The sequence below is a fragment of the Coffea eugenioides genome, chromosome 3 (genome assembly GCF_003713205.1).
Source record: "Coffea eugenioides isolate CCC68of chromosome 3, Ceug_1.0, whole genome shotgun sequence".
NCBI lineage: Eukaryota > Viridiplantae > Streptophyta > Magnoliopsida > Gentianales > Rubiaceae > Coffea > Coffea eugenioides.
The window spans coordinates 35,366,299-35,377,529 of record NC_040037.1 but is presented as its reverse complement, the minus strand read 5'-3'; the positions used below and the strand labels follow the sequence as shown (position 1 = coordinate 35,377,529).

At 27.9% G+C, this 11,231-nt stretch overlaps 1 pseudogene; it reads right to left on the bottom strand.

Moving 5' to 3' along the window:
- Positions 1–226: 226 nt before the first annotated feature.
- Positions 227–11,231, bottom strand: part of LOC113766489 — a 36,656-nt pseudogene continuing 25,651 nt past the window's right edge.

Genomic DNA, 11,231 nt, shown 5'->3' with positions numbered 1-11,231 from the left:
TCATTATCTGAACTAGATATATCATTATAATAATCATCTTCAGAACTTTGATCTTTTTTTTTTTTTTTTTTTTTTTTTTTTTTTTTTTTTTTTTTTTTTTAAAGGGGGAGAAAACCCCAACTTTTATTAATAATAGGTAACCATATGAAGGAGGAAAAAATCCCACCCTTCAATACATGCCTTCACCCTGCAATATATGCCTTCAACCTAGGAGAACCTATAGCAATTAAGGATTGCGAATATATGGAAACCCTACAGCATCCAAATTAAGCAAAGACCGAGCTCTAGTAGGAAGCAGGTGGTGAGAATTGAAAGTAACATATGGATTTCCCAGAGATAACGCCGCTAAACTATCTGCCACTGCATTCGCCTCACGAAAGACATGAGCAATGGTCCCCTTCACCTTGCAAAGCAACAACCGAATTTGGCTTAGAACATTACACAAGGGCCACTTACCAACCGAAGAGCTAATAACCAGCCGTGCCAACGCTAGAGAATCCACTTTGATCTTTTTCATTTATTAATAAATTGATTAATTTATTTTTAATTTCTTCTTCGTCTGCACATATTTCTGTAATTTTTTCTTTTAATTTACATTTGTTTGCTTTATGACCTATTTTTCCACATTTATAACAAAAAATTTTTCTTTTCATAAACTTTCTCTTTCTTTCTGGTCTTTCTAGTTTATCTTCTTTAGGTCTTTTGTATTTTAATTTTTTATTATATTTTTTAATTTTCTTTTTGTATGCTGATGGTGATTTAATTCTTTTAATTCCAAATGCATCACAAAATGATCCTACTTCTTTTGTTTTAGAACCATATTTTATTTGTAATCTTAATTCGGAACATAACATTAATCCTTCTTTTTTAACAAATGCAAATAATTGTCCAAAAGTAATATTCTCAAATGAAATTACATCTGTTCCCATTTCTTTTTGCAAACTATCCATTATTCTTTGTGAAAATAAACTTGGTAATCCTGTTATGAATCTTTCTTTCCAAAATGAAGCATTACAATCTGGTCTTCTAAATACATTTGTTAAGAACATATCTTTATACCATCTAAAGTCTGATAATGAAGGACATCTTAAATTTGTTAAAAATGTTTTATTAGAATTTAATTCTTCTTTTGGATTTCCTATGAAATACATTACTATTGTTACTATTAGGAATTCTGCAGCATCTGATTGTATTTGAATATTTCCTTGATCATCTTCAATTTCTTGGGTATGTTCTAATATTGATAATTTATCTTGTAATGTTAAAGCATTATCCCACCAATTTTTTAATTGTCCAGTGAATCCTGAAACTAATAATGTTGCAATATTTCTTTCTTGAATATTTTTAATCTTATAAGCAAGTCTAGCCATTCCCATTTCTTGCAAATTATTTAATACTTCATATTCAGCTTTGCCATCTATATTCCATTCATAAATTGAATCTCCATCATATTTAGTAGTACGAAATTTTGATCTTTCTTCGTATTGAATATCCGGAGGACTAGGTCTTGGATAATAATTTTTTGTACTTATCATTTTCCAATTTTTTTTGGTATTATTATTTATCCTTTGTCTCCTTATTCTATTTAATTGATTATCGCCTTCTTCTTCAAATTGAGTTTCTATGGGTACTAATATATTTTCTTCTATATCTGAATTTATTAATTCTTCACTTGAACTTCCTAATTCCTCAGTTGAATTTTCTTCTATAATCTGGTCCATAGTATTAATTTTAGGGGTTTGCGGCTTGGATAAAGTCTGTAATGATTGTGATATTCTATTTAATATATTATCTGTAGTATTTATTTTTTGAGTGTTAATATTTTCAATTAACTCTTGTTCTTTTTCTCTTGTCAAACTTCTAGGTTGGAAATGTGGTGCTGAAATATCATTTGGAAACTTTAATTCTGGTTTCTTTAATGTATCTATTTTTGTATTTAAGACTTCCATATGTTGCGATATTGTATGAAGAATTTGATTTGTATAATTATTTTGTTGGTATACTTTTTTGATATCTTCTAAATTTATTGTATTATTTGTACTTGATTCAACTTCCCTACCCTTTTTAAAAGGTGAGGCTATTACTTCTCCTTGTCCTATATTTATTTTAACTTCTTGTAATGGAGGATGTATTGATGTTATAATTTGGTCGTCTTTTAACTTCCATTTTTTATATAAATAAGTTTGAACATTTATTTGAGATGTATTATATATATCATTTATTCCTAATTTTGACATATAAAATGTTAGCCATGTAAAGAAAGGAAAATCAAATTTTTGTTTATCTAATTCATTTTTCCATTCTATAATTAATTTGTTCTTGTATTCAGATTCTAATTGGAAAAACCAAATTCTTTTTTCTGTATTTTCTTCATCTTCAAAATCTTCTTGTAAATATTTATGATTTATTTTATAAGGTTTACTTATAACATTTATTTCTCCTCTCATTTGTGAATGTGTGGGAGAATATTCTGTTTGATTTTGATTTTGATTTATTACTTCTGGAACTGGAGTTTTATATTTAAAAGTTGAAGTATTTTCTATAGGAAAATTTATTTCAGTTGATTCATAATTTGAATGTCTAGCAGGTAACCATGAGTAACTTGTACTAGGTCTTTCTCTTAATGAAGCAAATCTTATTAAAGTATTTCCATCAGGTTTTTCTATAATATTTTCTGCAGTAGTTTGTTCTATATTTCTTGCTATTTGTGGGTTTTTTATTTCAAATTCACTTGGTATTGTTATTTCATTCCATTTTAATCTTTTTGGTGTATAAGTTGTAGGTCTATCTGCATCTACTTGTAATAAAGTTGTCTCTTCTTTAAGAGTTGGAGTCATTATAAATTTAGGATTTAAATGTGATGATAAAGGTCTATAATATACTCTATCTATTATTGCAAAATTCTTTGTGTGTTTTTCAAATTCATTTCCTTGTAGATGAATATCTAATATGACAGAATTCAGAATATGTGGGTCAGTTAGATCAATTGAAAAATTTGGAGCACAGTTAAAATATATGGATCCATTACAAACATTTGTTTGAATCATAGAGAGTAAAGAAGTTTTATATCGTTTGAGTCTTGTGTCTCTTAATGCTAAATATATTGGAGCATCTACTCCTAGATGGAATAAAGGTTTTACAGCAATTTGTATTAAACCTATATGAATATATCGATATCCTTTACTTAAATATTTTTGAATTGTACTATGATTTAATAATGGAATTGATTGATATTCTTCTTGAATAGATATCGTTTCTTCATGAGTTTTAACTGATAAAGCGGTTTTGAAATCTAAAGGGCCTATTCTATAAATATGTTCTATTTTTTCTTCTGGAATAGTCCAATCTGAATTATTTATAGGCATATGATATTCATGACTTTGTACTATATTAGCTTGCTTTGAATTAGATCCTATTTTAAATTGTCTAAGAAATGCAGCCATGTTTTATATTTAATTAAATTTTTACTTAGCTTGGAACAACCGAGCACTATGCCTGGAACATCCTATCCTGGACTTACCAACGGTCTTACAAGGCATCAAGTCTTACCAACGATTTCAGTAAAAGTTTAATAAAATAGATAAGCATAAATGCATGAATTAGCCAAATTAAAATAGAAACGTAATTCAAATAAAGTAATAAATTCAAAGTCTAAATATGCAGTCGTAGTGTGGCTCTGATACCACTTCTACCCAGGCAATATAAACTTGTAATAAGCATAAATATTTGGACTTACAATGAAATTGAGTAGACAACGGAAGCTTTGAGCAAAATAAATCCTTGATTCTTTTATTGAATAAGCTTGACAATAGCTAGAGTACAGCAGTTGTTTGAAGTAGGTAAGAGTAGGTTTGAAGTAAGTGAGAGTAGGTAAGAGGTTTGTACTATAAGATGTAAACTGAAATTTTTCTCTGTTCTATTCGCCGATGCCTTCAGTTTGCAATCTTCCTTCTATTTATAGAGGCTCGAGACTTTCTCATTTGAATTTCATTTCTTCTTCCTTTGAGTTTCATCTTCTTTTTATTTGTGGCCGACATCTTTTTCAAAAGTGATCGGCTCCTTTCTCAAAAGTCGTTTGGATCTTGTCCGCGTGGTCCTCCGAATGGATCAAAAGTAGATTCGGATGATTCTGCTGACTCGTCAATTTTGTCGATTTCTTCTTTCTTATCTGTCTTTTGTAAATAATCCAGATATTCTTTGAGTAGCCTTGGATCTTGCATCATCTTTTTCATCAAAAAGTCATTTGAAGTGGCTTCGGATACCATTTCGGTATCTTTTTCTTTCTTTATTGGAGTAGTGGTTGGAGTTGGTGCTGTAGTGGTTGGAGTTGGTGAAGACTTTGTTGTAGTGGGTACAAAAGTTGTTGGAGTAGCTGTTGGTTTAGTCCATTTGAGTTTATCTCCGGTAGTTAGGAATCTAATAACATTTACTTGATCTCCGAATTCTTGGTTGAACCCTGTCCACCATTTAATTTTGAATTCTCTAACCAATGACATTGGAAGTGGTTTTTCAAGCTCTTGATGAATTTTGAAACTCCAGCAAAATATCCACGGGACTTTGAACTCCATATGGAATAAAATTGGTCTTGTATATTCTTCCCCCTTTGCTCTTTTTAGATACGTTTGAAATCCCATAAGCACATTTGGAGGTAGTATCTCTGGTTGTGGTCCAAACCATTTCCACCAGTGATTGAACCAAATTGGAAATTCTCTGCTACAATTTTCTTTGAACGTAAAGAACCATGAATGATTGAATGGTCTAAAAAGGAAACCACGATACCATGCCATTTTGTAATCTTGATATGTGAATCCATCTGGAATGAACCTTACTGAAAAGGATTTTTTAGAATAAAGAGAAGTCCATTCATTTGGAGAACAAACTTTCTTTATTATGCATTTTGAGTGGCTAATTATATTTGGGTTTTTTCTGTCTGGAATTGGGAATATCTCTACAGATTGAGTATCTGTAAGAATTAATTCATAATAATCCAAATTTTTTGAGGGATCATCTGGTTGCCAAAAACACTTTGGAGGAAAGATCCTTTGGGTAATTTGATTGAGTGTAGAATATAAAGGTACTTCCTGAAATTTGGTTAAAGTGATATGTTGAGTAAATGGCTTGGTAAAATAAGTATTTTCATTGGATTTCTCTGGGGTCTTTGGAATCTGTTGAAGAGGTTTTATTTGAGAAGAAGTTGGAGTACAAGCAGCTTGACTGTAAGTCAATGCTGGAAAATCTGATAAGAGTTGGAATCTGTTTTGAGTAACAGGAGTAAGACTCATCTCATAATCTTGAGGAGTCTTTGGCCTAGAATTTCCTGCTTTTGAATCCATAATCCTGCAATATTAATAAACAATATCTTTAAGTTGGTCAGATAATTGTTTATTTTGCTGTTTGTGATACTGAATAAATTCCTCACTTCTCTCGATTCTTTTCATAACTTTGATACGAATGGTATTTCTCTGAATCTCTCTTTGAATAAGAAAGGCTCTTTCTTGGGGAGTGATAGTAGCGTAAGGGCTTTTTCGAATGTATATAGTGTCATATTTAGGAATTTGATGAGCTGGAATACTCTGTCTGCCATAGCTGGTTTGGGCAAAATATTGATATCCTCTGGATTGGATATCTTTTTCTTTGTTTTGGAGTTTGGGAGAATCCCTTTGAGCTCTCAAATAATTGGTATATTCTCGTTCTTCAATTTGAGTCATCAATTCACGATCCATGTCCTTGTAGGAATTCTCTAGTAAGAAAATCTGGTAAAGAATTATTTTCTCCTTTGATAAATTCTATTTCAAAATCAAATACAGATAAAATAGCTTGCCATCTAGCAAATATTTGCTTTGAAACTATATTTTGAACATCTTTTTGTAAAATCTCTTTTGCAGATTTACAATCTATTCTGATTAAAAATTTCTTATTGTATAAATCATCCTGAAATTTTGATATACATAAGACTATTGATAAAATTTCTTTTTTAATTGTTGAATAATTCTTTTGAGGATCTGACCATGTTCCTGAATGAAATCTAACTAACTCTTCTTTTGACTCTTCTAATTTTTGTTTTAATATTCCCCCATATCCTAATTTTGATGCATCTGTTTCAACTATCATGAATGCCTTAGGATGTGGTAAACATAAACATGGTAATGATTTAATTTTTTCTTTTAGATATTTTATTTTTTGCGTATGTTCTTCTGTCCATGGTTTTGGATTTTTCTTTAGTCTATTAAATAAATAGAACATCTTGCTCTTAATTTGGAAAGAAAACTCTGCTATTATAATTTAAACATTTCTAAAAATCTTTGTAATATGATTTTTTATCTTTTATTTCATCTGGAAATGTAGTAGTAAATCTCTAAAAGCTCTATGATTGGTTTTATTGTTCCTCCTGATATATATCATGTTCCTAAAAATCTTATTTTTGTTTGAAATAATTGTCAATTTTGTGCAGAAACTCTGGAGTCCATTACCTTTCTTAACTATTTTTAAAAATATATTTATAATGTTTAAAATGCCTGATTCTTTTTAATGTTCAGAAAATATTAACAGCAACACAATATAAACTATACTAAAATGAACTATAAGGATGAAAATGTCATTCATTATATTTTGAAATTTCTGATGGTGCATTTTTTAATCCAAATGGCATTTACATTCCACTCATAATGTTCAATGGTGTTGTGAATGCTGTTTTGTATCTAATCTTGCGGAATTTTATTTTAATATCTGCCAAATTCCTGATTTTAAATCAAATGTTTTGAAAATATCTTTGCTTTAAATAATCTATTAAGCAAACTTTTTTATTAGGAATTGGATTATCTAATCCATTGCAATACTTTATTAATGGTTATAATTTATTACTAATCTTGGAACTCCTCGTTCTTTTTCTGCTTGATTCATGACATAAAATGCAGCACAACTCCATGGTGATTTAGAATGAGTTATTAATTTTTTATCCATTAATGCTTTTATTTCTTTTTTACAAAATTCTAATAGTTCAAAATTCATTTGTATAGGTCTAGCCTTTAGTTGGAATATTTTTTCTCATTGAATCCTGTTTCATAGGGTAATTCAACCATATGTTGTTTTCTATCCCAAAAAGCATTAGGAATATCAGCACATATTTCTTCGTGTAATAATTTTTCTATTTCTAAAATTCTTTTTTGCATCTTTTCTTCTTTTAATTGTTCCTCAATTTTTAAATAAGATTTTTCTTCTTTAATATAATTTATTTGTTGTTGTACTTTAGTAATACTATTTATTGTTTTATAAATAGAGGAGGTTTGTAATATTTGTAATTCTCTTTGTTTTACTGGGGTTAGAAATCTAAATATAATCGTTTTTCCCATTATATTTATTGAAATTCCTTCATGACTTACAAAAAATGGATATATTTGAATTAAAAAGGGTGTTCCTAATATTACATCACAATTTATATTTTTTACAATTATAAAATTATGTCTAATACAATATTCATTATTACATATTGATCCTTTTGTAAATTTATATGTTACTTCTAAATTTTCTCCGTTTGCTGCCATTAATGTCTCTTTTGTTTTTTCACAATATTTAGTAGGAATTATTCCTTCCTTAATACAACTTGTATCAGCTCCACTATCTATTAGAGCTACATAGGTTTCTTTAAAATCTTCAACTGTAATAGTTACTAAAGCAAACCATTTTTGAAATGTCATTCTTTCTATAATGTTTATATATTGAAGTTCATTTGTAGGTTTTTCTGATATATTTATTTCTTCTGTTTTAGAATTAGAAGTTGAAGGCTGATTTTCTAATAATGTTAATTTTGCTTCTATTTCTAAATCGTTTGTTTTTAAATCTATAATCTCTTTTTGTAATTGTTTTACTTGTATTTTTAGATTATTAATTTCTGATTGAAGATCTTTGGTAGTTTCTTTTTTCATTATATTTATATTTGGATACTTATCCATTAATTTCGAAATACTAAAAGGTTCTATTATTTTTGGCATTTTATCTTCTTGAATGATTAAACTTTTTAATCTTTCTAAATATTCCTTTTTAGCTATTGGATCTTCTATCTTTTCTATCATATCTAATAAAAATTCTTTATCTTCTTTTTTAGTTATAACATTTATATATTTTGGAGTGCAATTACAATTTTCTTCACTGTCTGAACTAGATATATCATTATAATAATCATCTTCAGAACTTTGATCTTTTTCATTTATTCATAAATTTATTAATTTATTTTTAATTTCTTCTTCATTAACACAGATTTCTGAAATTTTTTCCTTTAATCTACATTTATTTGCTTTATGACCTATTTTTCCACATTTATAACAAACAATTTTTCTTTTGATAAACTTTCTCTTTCTATCTGGTCTTTCTGGTTTATCTTCTTTAGGTCTTTTGTATTTTAATTTTTTAGTATATTTTTTAACTTTCTTTTTGTATGCTGATGGTGATTTTATTCTTTTAATTCCAAATGCATCACAAAATGATCCTACTTCCTTTGTTTTAGAACCATATTTTATTTGTAATCTTAATTCAGAACATAACATTAATCCTTCTTTTTTAACAAATGCAAATAATTGTCCAAAAGTAATATTTTCAAATGAAATTACATCTGTTCCCATTTCTTTTTGTAAACTATCCATTATTCTTTGTGAAAATAAACTTGGTAATCCTGTTATGAATCTTTCTTTCCAGAATGAAGCATTACAATCTGGTCTTCTTAATACATTTGTTAAGAACATATCTTTATACCATCTAAAATCTGATAATGTAGGACATCTTAAATTTGTTAAAAATGTTTTATTAGAATTTAATTCTTCTTTTGGATTTCCTATGAAATACATTACTATTGTGACAATTAGTAATTCTGCAGCATCTGATTGTATTTGAATATTTCCTTGATCATCTTCAATCTCTTGGGTATGTTCTAATATTGATAATTTATCTTGTAATGTTAGGGCATTATCCCACCAATTTTTTAATTGTCCAGTGAATCCTGAAACTAATAATGTTGCAATATTTCTTTCTTGAATATTTTTAATTTTATATGCAAGTCTAGCCATTCCCATTTCTTGCAAATTATTTAATACTTCATATTCAGCTTTTCCATCTATATTCCATTCATAAATTGAATCTCCATCATATTTGGTGGTACGAAATTTTGATCTTTCTTCATATTGAATATCTGGAGGACTGGGTCTTGGATAATAATTTTTTGTACTTATCATTTTCCAATTTTTATTGGTATTATTATTTATCCTTTGTCTCCTTATTCTATTTAATTGATTATCTTCTTCTTCTTCAAATTGAGTTTCTATGGGTAATATTAAATTTTCTTCTATATCTGAACTTATTGTTTTCTTCTGAGGTTTCGGATTTTCAGTTGAATTGTAATTTTAATTTATTCTATTTAATATATTATCTGTATTTTGTATTTATTTTTTGATTATTAATATATCTTGTACTAAATCTTGTTCCTTTTCTTTTGTCAAACTTCTAGGTTGGAAATGAGGTGCTGAAATATCATTTGGAAACTTCAAATCTGGTTTCTTTAATGTATCTATTTTTGTATTTAAGACTTCCATATGTTGAGATATTGTATGAAGAATTTGATTTGTATAATTATTTTGTTGGTATACTTTTTTAATATCTTCTAAATTTATTGTATTATTTGTACTTGATTCAGCTTCCCTACCCTTTTTAAAAGGTGAGGCTATTACTTCTCCTTGTCCTATGTTTATTTTAACTTCTTGTAATGGAGGATGTATTGATGTTATAATTTGATCGTCTTTTAACTTCCATTTTTTATATAAATTAGTTTGAACATTTATTTGAGGTATATTATATATATCATTTATTCCTAATTTTGACATATAAAATGTTAACCATGTAAAGAAAGGAAAATCAAATTTTTGTTTATCTAATTCATTTTTCCATTCTATAATTAATTTATTCTTGTATTCAGTTTCTAATTGAAAGAACCAAATTCTTTTTTCTGTATTTTCTTCATCTTCAAAATCCTCTTGTAAATATTTATGATTTATTATATAAGGTTTACTTATAACATTTATTTCTCCTCTCATTTGTGATTGAGTTGGGGAATATTCTGATTGATTTTGATTTTGATTTATTACTTCTGGAACTGGAGTTTTATATTTAAAAGTTGAAGTATTTTCTATTGGAAAATTTATTTCAGTAGATTCATAATTTGAATGTCTAGCAGGTAACCAAGAATAACTTGAACTAGGTCTTTCTCTTAATGAAGCAAATCTTATTAAAGTATTTCCATCAGGTTTTTCTATAATATCTTCTGCAGTAGTTTGTTCTATATTTCTTGCTATTTGTGGATTTTTAATTTCAAATTCACTAGGTATAGTTATTTCATTCCATTTTAATCTTTTTGGTGTGTATGTTGTAGGTCTATCTGCATCTACTTGTAATAAAGTTGTCTCTTCTTTAAGAGTTGGAGTTATTATAAATTTAGGATTTAAATGTGATGATAGAGGTCTATAATATATTCTATATATGATTGCAAAATTCTTTGTGTGTTTTTCAAATTCATTTCCTTGTAGATGAATATCTAATATGACTGAATTCAGAATATGTGGGTCAGTTAGATCTATTGAAAAATTTGGAGCACAGTTAAAATATATGGTCCATTACAAACATTTGTTTGAATCATAGAAGTAAAGAAGTTTTATATCGTTTGAGTCTTGTGTCTCTTAATGCTAAATATATTGGAGCATCAACTCCTAAATGGAATAAAGGTTTTACAGCAATTTGGATTAAACCTATATGAATATATCGATATCCTTTACTTAAATATTTTTGAATTGTACTATGATTTAATAATGGAATTGATTGATATTCTTCTTGAATGGATATCGTTTCTTCATGAGTTTTAACTGATAAAGCAGTTTTGAAATCTAAAGGGCCTATTCGATAAATATGTTCTATCTTTTCTTCTGGAATTGTCCAATCAGAATTATTTATAGGCATATGATATTCATGACTTTGTACTATATTAGCTTGCTTTGAATTAGATCCTATTTTAAATTGTCTAAGAAATGCAGCCATGTTTTATATTTAATTAAATTTTTACTTAACCTGGAACAACCGAGCACTAGGCCTGGAACATCCTATCCTGGACTTACCAACGGTCTTACAAGGCATCAAGTCTTACCAACGATTTCAGTAAAAGTTTAATAAAATAGATAAACATAAATGCATGAATTAGC